A 12210-nucleotide genomic window follows, 5' to 3' on the forward strand; every position below is an offset into this window, starting at 1 on the left:
CATGGGTCAACAACTAGTGATTCTTCACCAACTAATCAATACCTAGCACATAGCAAAAATTCATTACTAAGCCATATTTATCAACTAGAAAATATTTTTTTCTAGCCATCACAAACTCACTAATCACCATTGATCAAATAACCTCTAATCACCAATTATTAACTATTCAATTTATTGATTATACCCTATTTTGTAACTAGCATCCCTAATCCACAAATCCTCATTTAGCAACTAGTCATCACCATCGACTAAATCATTACTATCAACTAATCATCATTGCTAATGGTTTTCACTTTTGATAAACGTCATTATAGCTTAAGACTCATAATTATTAGTCATTCATACCACTAGTCCTCATTATTGCTAAGGTTAACCTCATAATTAATATTAATCTCTAATCATCTTTTCAACCTTAAATCAACAACTATATCACTTTATACTTTGATCACTAGAAAAATATGGTCAACATCTCTAATATCAACATTATACCCAATTACACATGATCATAAATAACATATAGTTTCCATATATAGGGCTAGCAAAACTTGAATCACTAGATGTACTCATAGGCATTTCAATGATTATCCTCTAGCTTTGTCGGGCATTATCTTATCATCATAGTATCCTTTGACCTTTTTGGGTATCAACAAATCATCATAATATCCTCCAGTTGTACCAGGTATCATCATATCATAATAATATCCTCAGGCCATACTGGGTATCATTATGCCATCATAATATCCTTCGGCCTTTCCTGACATTATTATATCATCGTAGTATTATCTATCCTTGTCGTGCATTCTAATATCCACATTAATAGCATTAATAAAGAAAAAGCACCATGAGGACTAAAATAAAGGACAATTCCCGTGAGGGCTAAAGCAAACAACAAGTCCAACAAGGGCTAAAGTAATTAAACTAAAATAATAAGCAAGAAGAGCATACCTCCATGTTTCCTCATTAATTATCAATGTCACATTATCAATAAGTGTATATATATGTAACATGAATGTCATTAGTCATAAGTCAATAATCTAGTACATTGACCATGAGCATAATCATAAGCATTATCATGACCAATGGCCCATAAGTAATCTATTCATTGGCCCACCATTAGCATAAAGAAAGTTTATCACAAACTTGAGCAATATCAAATCCATGGCATAATCTATGGCTTATTTATAGCATAGTTGATATCGTACTTTATGGATTAAGTTATGTTATAGTCAAGGGCCCATTCAATAAGGTGTTTGTTGGCCCAATCAATATCCAAGCAATAGCCTAATCAATAGCTCGAGTAATAGCCACATCCATGTCTTAATGAATAACATGGTCATGGGCTTTTTTAATAGCTTACGCAAAAGCTCATTATGACATCATCAAAAAAATTACTATCAAGGTTCCTTAGCATTGCCTCAAGGGGAATTTTCTAGGCATTTCATAAGCATCTATGGGTCTCATGAGGACTACCACAACCTTGTCTTAAGATGGGTCAAGGCCTACTTCTAAATCCCTTAATATACCTTTTTAAGTTCATTTTTACCCGGACTAGAGTAACGTATCTAATTCAACTGTTAGATGTATATAAAACCATCAATAAGTCCAAGGTAGGCATCCTACTCAAATACTATAACTAAGTCCATTGGAACTAAAGCAAATTTGTTAGAGTAAGCATCCAAGTCCAATTTTGCCCCAAGCATGAGTGATAAGGTCACTCCTATCAAAATAAGTAGTTCTAAGCATTCTTATGTTAAGCTTGAGACATTAAGTCTAATCCATTAAGGTTCAATATAACAACCTAGGCATTTAACTATATGGATCCAAATGAATTAAATGATCCAACTAACCACAGGTCTTGAATAATCATTAACCAATACCTAAACCCCTCCTAATCTAAAAAGATATCAAAATTATACTATGATAAAGCTCATTATAACAAGGGATAAACTAAGCTACCTCAAATATGAAGAATGCTCATTAATCTGCTAAACATTTATTTTCCTCTTCCAAGAAGACACTTCAAGATTCCAAGCTGTCAAAAACATATTTTACACAACATTATGAAAATATCAGTTCCCATATTTCTCCATTGTGCTTTGGGTCCAACAACGACACCCAAAACCCCAAATGGGTCCCACTTATGGAAATCACATTTCCAAGACCAACCTAATGTGGTAAAGCTCAATTAATCAAAACCCTAAAAAATGGTTGAAAGCCAAGAAAAGTTTGGGCTAAACTCAATCACTAATTGGTTTTAGGGTTTCGGGTAAAAAACTAAGAAATTCATGCATAAAATTAAAGGATTCTTACCTTAAATCTGAAGATTTTCACATTAAAACATGTTAAGAAAGTTCCTAAATCACCCACAAATCTCAATTTTGAGTCATCATACCCATTTAGGGTTTGTAGCTCTCAATTTTGAAGAGAAAATGACCCAAATTGCAACTTGGGGGTCTATTTATATCACCTTCGGGTATGGAGATATGGATATCACCATATCTTGGAATGTAATCTCCATAGGGCTCACTGTGATAGCCATAGTCTGATGATGGTCCTTTTTGTGTGATCGTAATGCACCAATACGAGAAAATTCAAAACTTATTTTTAATCCTTGAAACACTTTCAGAATTTTATTTCTGCAAATGAACTACGTAACACTAATAAATTTGGAGTTTTGAATGCATTGGTAATGTCATATTTTCCATCCGAGGTCATTTAGACCAAATATTTGTCCCACACCCAAACTTTTTATTTTCTAACTTTTTGCCCAATATGTTAAAATGAGGTTGGGTGTATTGGTACTTGAACCAAAGGTCTACCCAGCCTACAATGACTATTTCAGAAATGTTGGTGCAGTCAAAATTTGCATCCGAGATCGTTTTACTGAGGCTTTTTCAAGGTGTCCATTTAGAACTAGCAAAGACTTTAAATATGGAATTGGCTCTAAAGACCACACAAACTTCCCGTTAACAAACTATCAGTCCCTACAAGTCATAAATGACTTAGGGAGGCTATGGAGAATCCTTAATGGAGAAGATAAATTGAAATATGAAAAATGACCGTAAGGGTCGTTACAGAAGCTTAGTATCCTCATACTGACGATCTTGAATCTGCTCAAAAATTGAAGACTCGCCTCAACTCTAGGAAGTATCCTCCTTAGATTTGAAATATCAAGGCAAACCATTAAGTTTGATAAGGACTGGCCTTCTCGTACCAATAGCCTTTGAGAAACTAAAATATGAGCCAAGCTACCCATACTCAGAGTCTTTTGACTTAAGATATATGCTACTATATTATCATTTCCCAGATGATACAAGATAGATATATCATAATACTTAAGCAACTCCATCCATATATAGTGTCTAGAATTAAGTTCTCTCTAGGTCATAAGATGTTGAAAACTGTGATGATCATTGAAAATCCCATAATATGCACCATAAAGATAATGCCTCCAAATCTTAGAGTGAAAATTGTTGTTGCAAACTCCAATAACGAGGGCGGTAGTAACGCTATTAAACTTTAAGATATCTCATAGCATAAGAACTAACATGGCCCTGTATCAAAACACAACCTATACTAACACCAAATGCATCTCAAAACACAGTCAATCTCTCACTTTCTATAGGAAGACCTAGAATAGGAGCTGATGTAAGCAAATCCTTGAGCTTTCCAAATCTAAACTTACCCTCCTAGGACCATTGGTAGGAACCTACTTCCATGTCAATCTTTACATAGGTACTGAAGTAGTAGCAAAACCCTTGATGAGTTTTTTGTAATAACTATCCAAACCAATAAAGCCATGAACTCCAATCGGAGATACAGGTCTAGCCCAATCATGAATTGCCTCAGTCTTAGATTGGTCTACCGTAATACCATTCTCTAGACACCATATGCCTAAGGAATTTCACTAACTGAAGCCAAAACTCACACTTAGAGAATTTGGTAAAAAGCACATGATAACTCAAAGCCTGGAGCATGATCCTCAAATGTTGTGAGTGCTCCTCTCTACTTCTCAAATACACAGGGATGTTATCAATTAACAAAATCACAATGGAAACCAAATAAGGCCTTAATGTGGTTGGGGAATTAGTCAAGAAAAAAGACATCACCAAGAACTCATAATGTCCATAACAGGTCCTAAAATCTATCTTTGGGATATCCTCAATCTGAATCATCAACTGATGGTAACCAGATCTAAAATCAATCTTACATAATATTATTGCTCTCTGTAGTCAGTCAAACAAATCATTAATGTGAGAGATAAGATAATAGTTCTTTACTATCAACCTTATTAAGCTGCCTATAATCAATACACATATGCATGGAGATATCTTTCTTCCACAAATAATACAGGGGCTCCTCAAGAAGATAGATTTTGTATAATAAAACCGTTACAAAAAATATATTGATGTTAAGAATTCAACTCTTTAATCTTCGCGGGAGCCATACGATAAGGTTCCATAGAAATAGGTTGAGTTCTAATCCCAAGATCAATAGCCAATTCAATCTCACAGAAAGTGGGAATACCAGGCAGGTCAATAGGGAACACATCACAAAACCCACAATCTATAGGAATAAAGTCAAGCAACGGGCTCTCCATATTAGTATCAAATATATAAGAGAAGTAAGACTCACAACCCCTCGAGATAAGCCTCCTAGAATGAACATAACAAATAATCCTCGTCAACTTATGGCTAATTGCTCCCTTCTACACAACTGGGGGTACACTGCACATGGCTAAGGTGGCGGTATTGGAGAAAAAATCCATGCTGCTTGATAGTGGGATAACCAGTACAGGACCAAAATCATACCAAAATCCACCATATAAAAATAAGAAGATCAGCATGAGTATGAATATCTCTAATAGTCATAACACATGATCTAAAAACATGATCTACTACTAAGAAATCACCCACGAGGGTAGATAAATAAAAGGGAAAAGATAATAAATGCCAATCTAACTCTAATTATGAAGAATAATCAATAGAAACATAAGAATAAATAGATCCTAGATAAAATAAATCAAGGGCTGAGTAATGACACACCAAAATCATATCTTTAATAGCAATATTCAAACACTCATCCTCAGGTCGAGCAGGTATTGCATACAACTGACCACACCTACCTCCTAGCTGACTCTTGATCGACCACCTATCCTACCTACCTAAGAACATCCTTGAATACCCATAAAACTACCCCATCAACCCTTAGAACCCCCTCTAGCTGAGGGATGGACTACTTTAATTGGAGAAATACTACGACTAAAGCAATAATAGCAACACTACTTGGGCTCTCACAATAATAATAACCTAAAGATCACAACGATAACATGCTCTCAGAGCTGAACAAGAAGCAACAGATCCAGAAACCCTGACTAGGTTGATCTCTATAACCAAACTAACCTCTATAAGTAATCAAAAGAGTTGCCTGAATCGATTAACTAAGATGACTTTGATGTTGAAAGAATAGACACAGAGAATACCTATAATAAGAACTACTACCTCTAAATCAGGAACTATCATGACTCCTACTAAAACTACCCTGATATTAAGGCCTCTTATCATTTCCCTCTTTGGCCTTATGATGCATCTTCTCCATCACCCGAGCGTGATCCAAAACCTCAACAAAAGACCTACCCACATTAGCCAAACTCTGAGTGGACGTGCGAAAGGGAAGTCTTAGCCCTCTAATAAAGCAACAAACTCTCATACTCATTGTCTAAAATAAATATAGCATTTTAAGCCAACTCTAAAAAATAAGCCTCATAATTTGTAGCTATCATGGAGCCATGATCCATTCCAGAGAATTAAATGCTCAAACTAAAATAAGGCCCAAGAATATCACCAAGAAATAAGTCTTTGAGAAGGGAGCATATCTAGCTGGTCTAGAATCCATATAACCTCTCCGCCAATGTCTAGCAGCCAAATCCAACTAAAATATGGTGTAATTCACAACATGGGTCCCAAAAAAACCCAAATTATAAAGCTATCCCCAGAAAAATCTAACAAACGTATAAAAGTGTACACAACTTAACATACATCCTAGCCTAAGGTGGGTCTATGGCCCACTTCTAATCCCCTAAGTTCCATTTTAAGTAAATTTTATCCAAACTAAGCTTAAGTTATATAATTCCACTTTTAGATGTTAAACAAGCCTCAACTATCCCTAAGATAGAAAATTCACAAAAAAATATACGCAACTAAGTTCATTATGAAAAATATATGGATTTTGAATAGACTAATTTGTCCAACTAATTAAAGCATTCCAATTCATCGTACCAACCTAAAACCCATCCCGATTCTAGCATAATATCATAATAATATTATGAACTAGCTCAATCTAAATTGGGGTAAAACCTAGCCTACCTCACAGCCAAAGAATGTTCAACGATCTGCTAAATCACTATTTTTTCCTTTCGAGAAGCTTCAACAAGATGCCAAGCTATCAAATTCACATTCTACCTTTTGATACAAGAATAATTATACCCATATTGTACCATTGTGCTTTGGGTCCAAAAATCACCTACAATCTAATGTGGGTCCCATTTATGAGAAAAATCATATTTTTGAAACCAACCCAACATTCCCACATTCTCAAGGAATTATTACCCTCAAAAATTGATGAATTTCGGGCGAATTTGGGCTAAATCAAGACCCCAATGTTTTGGAATCTTAGAACAATAAATGGGAAATTTTATGATGAAAAGGGTGAAATCTTAAAACAAATCAAAGAGAATCAAAAAAATAGATGTTAGCTAAAATGGCCTATTTATACCTATCCCAAGTATTCACATCCTGCGATCGCGACTTGAACCTTATGATCGCAATATATTAAGGGTATAACACTAAATTGCGATCATAATAAGCCATCGTGATCGCAACACTTGGGGTCTTCTAGGGGTATCGTAATCATGACCCCTGACTCGCAATTGTGATGCACCAGATAACAGTAGTAGACTTGAAATTTTCCAAGTCTTTGCCAAGACCTTGGGATTCATTTCGAATTACACATATGCAAATGGACTTTGCATACCAAATTAAATATTCTAGACTTAATAGCATTGTTAAAATTTCCATTTGAGGTTGTTTTGACAAAATTTGGGTCCTACACCCATATTCCATTTTCTTAAATTTTTAACCACTAGGTTAAAATGAGATCGGGTGCCTCGAGACTCAAACCGAAGGTTCACCCAATGTAAAATTGATATTTTGTAGCTGTTGGACTAGTTAAAATTTATATTCAAGTTTGTTTGACAAATATTTTCACCCGGGGGCCATTTGGAACCATTGAAAACTTCAAAGTATCGAAATGGTGCTAAAAACCAAATAAACTGCCCTTAATTGAACTGTCAATTCATGCAAGTCATAAATAACTTAAGGCAGCTATAGAGAAGCTCTAACAGTTAAAATAAGCAAAAATTTAGAAAATAACCTGAAGGGCCATTACAATCAGATCATTTGAGATTCTTTGGACTATTAGGGATATAGCCTACGAGTTGGCATAGCCCTTATATTATTCTGCTATTAAATAAATTTTTTATGCATCCATGATATGACATTATATCTTTGATGAGTCTCATGCCATTCATTGGGACATAATTTAGTTAGATGAGAGGTTGTCCTTTGTTGAGGATCCATACTCTATTCTATTTTGATATTTTAGATAATTGAATTCTAGAGATATTCTTGTGGTTAAGGATCAGTGGAGACACTATTCCATAAATCAGACTACTTGGGAGGTTGATCCAGACATGCGCTTTAGTTACCCCCAACCTTTCACCATTTTAAGTATTTTCTTTCCCTTAGTTCGAGGATGAAATAGATTCTTAGTAGTGGATATTATATGACTTGACTTTATGAATTTCCCTCTATATGAGTTTCGGCCATTTTACCCCTCCACATGGTTGATATATATTATTTTAGGGGTAGGGGGATAGTTGGCATGGTATAATATGTAATCTGAAATGATCTGTGTGAGTTTTTGAGTTTTAGAGGATTTAAAGGGATCATGTTAAGTTTGGTCAATATTTGTTATTATGTCTGTGTTGGATGGAAAAACGGATAGTGCCAATACATTTGGGATGTTAGATTTGGGTTGATAGAGTGATTGGTTTGATTTTATGCCTTTTTTATTTCGTTTTAACCCTCAATTTGAAATTAGTTAAAATGAGTCTCAAGGGTCAATTTCTGTGAAAAAGACCTCTTTTAGAAAAGCTGATGTCGCCATTAATTTTGGAGCATCAAATTTATTCTAGTGGAATATGTTGTGCCCAAGTGCATATGCAATTATACGTGGTCCACCCAAGAAATATAGTGGCCTTAAGAAATCCAAGTATCAATCCCATAGGGACTTGTGTTAAGCAATTGTCAAATTCAAGATCACTATTAAGATGAATCAAGTGCTATAGTAACCAAGAGTGTTTGAGAGTTAAAAATTAAAAGTAAACTTAACAACACGATAGCAAAAAGGTCTTTAATGATAATAGTGAGAAACCTAGGGTTAAGGCACTACGAACAAGCCTACTTAGCTATGTAACTTCGTTGGTTTAGTTAATTATCTTAGTTGTTGGTTCACATGGTTGGTAACATGATTACAGTCATTTAACCCTCTAATTAACTATCTAACTTAGCCTCATAACTACATAATTGAGAGGGGATACAAGTACTAATTTAAATGCATTTATATTATTTCCACATCTAAACCTAAGAGGGCTAATTAGGTATTCCACTCCTAAAATCAAATCATAACTTCAATTCTTTGAACAATTATGATCCTATTACATATATCCCTCATTCTACTTTATCATTCCTCCTACCAAGATCCTAATAGAATTAGGCATTTATCCTAAGGATTGTGAATCCATAATATAGTTAAAAAAAATGATACATGAACAACCAAAAATGATTATAATATAAACTAAATCAATTAATCAAGCAAAAGTAATCTTGTTCTTTGTCTTAACCCTAGATGAGGGTGTTTAGCTACTTATGGCCTTACAAAGAATCACAGTTAAAGAATCCTTGTGATAATCCTAAAGAGAGATAAAGTAGAAGAATTTTAAAAAAACCCAAATTTCAGCCTCCTCAAGTGTGTTTCAATACCCAAAAGTCGTCCAAGGTTAATACAAAATAATAGGAGTGTCTTATTTATACAAGGACAAAAGTTTGCTGATTTGAACTAGCAAGCACACCATGCCCTTATCGCATTGCCTAGGTCACGTGGAATGCTACGGAGGTTTAATTATTTGGCCAATTAAATTTTCATTCAAGGGTGTGTCACTCCCTTTAGAGGTGGCTAGGCAGAGTGGCACACCTATATGTCCAAAAATTCTAGATTTTGATATCAAATACTTCATGCCTTTGGTTCTTTGTTCCTTGCTTCGGGGTTGTGTTTCCTCTTTAAAAAAATATTGTAAATACTCACAATATCATTTTAATCATCACATAAAGCTTCCTACAACACAAAACACCATGAATTAGTGCTTTAAACATGATAGAATCTCATAAGACGAACTAGAATAGCACTTAGCTAAGCTAAGAGTACAAGTTATCTTGTTTGAACATTAAATGTACATTTTTCTTCCAACTGTTATTTCAAATCACCTTATACATTATAAACACAAATTTACTCTTATATTCTCATTTATACAAATAGTAACTCATTATGCACACGAGAAGTACTCAAAACAAAGCAATTTAATCATAGATAACAACACTTAGGTTCATAAATCTATCTAAGATATCACCCCTCACTTAAATTCTTGTTTGTCATCGAATAACTCTTTAAATTAAGAACCATAACAAGGAAGACTTCACATAACTAATAAAAGTAAGACACTCAAGCTATCACTACAATGACTACAAAGACAGCAAGTTTCACAAAAAACATGCCAGATACACTTGAAAGCTCTAGAATACTACTTCAAAATATCCTTACCTCAAGAATTGACTCACCAGTTGGAAAACTCATACATATTACTCAATCAAAGAGGTCATATAAGTGATACAACTATCACCAAACATGTGCCCTCACCATAATAGAATTACCTATAGTCATTAACATAGTATAATCAAATTATGCTCACTAACCTAAAGAATTCACAAGTTACACAAGATGAACCATAGGTTTTCCATTAGTGTAGTACACTACTAATATCAGATTGTTAAGTCTTATGATACAATAGAGCATTATCTGGTTTAATGTAGGCTAAGGGATAGGTAGGAACTATTTTGGCCAAGAATAGGGACTATCTTCCTTAAGCTCTTTAATACCTCACAATTAACATTTTAACTCTTCTCTAACAACCAATTTCACACCCTCTCTACCTTTTTGCATCTCTTTTGTCTTGCTCGATCTCATTAAGTTAGTTCACATATACAAAGTAATGAGTATTTTCAATCAAAAAAAGATTATATTTAAGCATAATTTTCTTTCTTCTCATGATATCAGTCCCAACCAAAACACATAAACTTTATCAATACCAATAGATTATATTTTTGGGATTCATATTCACCTTTTATTCTTCAATTCTATACTCCTTAACCTCATTAATTTTTCAACTAAAGCGCTTAGGATCCTTGGATCAAATTATGGGAAATTAAAAAAGGTGATAGGCTAATTATGAGGCTACCAAACAATATAGTCTAAAGGCTAATAAGGCTAACTAATATTATGCACAAGGGTAGATAAAAGAGGGTATGAAACATGCGTATCAAGGAAATACCTATATCAGCTGCTAAACCCACACTCCTTATTTTTCAATACACCCATACTAGGCAAGTTCTAGGCATCACTATACTATAAAGAATACCATAAGAACCTCATATCATACATGGCACGTGCTCAAATTATGCACGATCAATATAAACTCTAATAAAAGCAACAGCATGAATTCAAAATTAAGCCAACAATGTTTAAGAGTTATATTCATTAGCCTAGGTATCTCAAAGTATCCATTCAACACAATGACATGCTTTAACGTACAACAACAGTTACATCATGCAACCATGCATAGTAACTAGCAAGAACATCTTACTTATTCCTAACACAAAAATTTTTAAATTTGATCCTAAAAAAATAAAAAGGGATATTGGATTCAAAGGGCGCCCCTGTGGAAAGGAACTGAAAAGAACAACCATGGGGAGGGTGAAATGTGCACCTACTAGACTGATACCAACAAAAACTAAAACCAACTAAAGAGAAAATCTTTTTGTATTTTTTTTTAATTTATTGAAAACTAGAAAACAAACTAAGAATTAAAATCCTAAATCAACACTTAACCTAAAACCAGGAGAATTTTCCCTACCCCACACTTAAAAACATACATTTCTCCCCAAAGTATACTCAAAAGTAAGGATAGAAATAATTCCTAAGGCCACTAGGCATAGCTAGCATCATCTTTTGATCATAAATAAGGTCGGGTGGACCCCACACCCAGTCCTTGCCATGCTCCTTAACTTAGCTATCTAGTCCTCAAACTTTCTTTTATCCTGCGACATAACAAAAAAAAACTACATAAAATAAAAATAAATGATAAAAATAAAATAACCTACCATATCATGGGAGGCCTCCAAATCAGCGCCTGATTTAGTGTCACGGCATGACCCACATCCCTACATCTCAATAATATTCTTTCATCCTTTTCCTTCTGCTCGGAGGACATCTTCTCACTCATTTTAGATCTCTTGAGTTTGTACGTACTCTCAAGGGCATCATTATTTTCCATATTAGACTTGTTAGGATCCTTCACAATATTCACAACTCTGGGCTTCAGTGGTGGCTTGGGTAACTCTATGAGAGAGTCCAAAGAGGTCCTTAGTGGTTCGGGCTCTACCACTCGCACTCATCCACTTCCATGGCTGTTATCATACACAAATCTTTGTAGTGGAAAGTTTGATTGAGTGGTTTATAGACTTTTAAGACCACCACTTTGTCATTCAATCTTATTTTGAGAGTGCCCTATTTCATCTTTATCAATTTTTCTCCCATCGCCAAGAATGGATATCAAAAAATAATTGGTACCCTATAATCTACATCATAGTCAGGAATAATAAAATCATCAGGAATAATAAATTTACCAACCATAATATACACATTCTTAATTTTTCCTTTGGGATGAACTTTTTTTATGCCTGCCATCTGGATCACCACTAAGCTTAGCCTTATCTTTCCCTTACCTAATGTATTGAACACTAGAAAGGGAATCAATTT

This window comes from Capsicum annuum, chromosome 9 (genome assembly GCF_002878395.1).
Source record: "Capsicum annuum cultivar UCD-10X-F1 chromosome 9, UCD10Xv1.1, whole genome shotgun sequence".
Taxonomy (NCBI): Eukaryota; Viridiplantae; Streptophyta; class Magnoliopsida; order Solanales; family Solanaceae; genus Capsicum; species Capsicum annuum.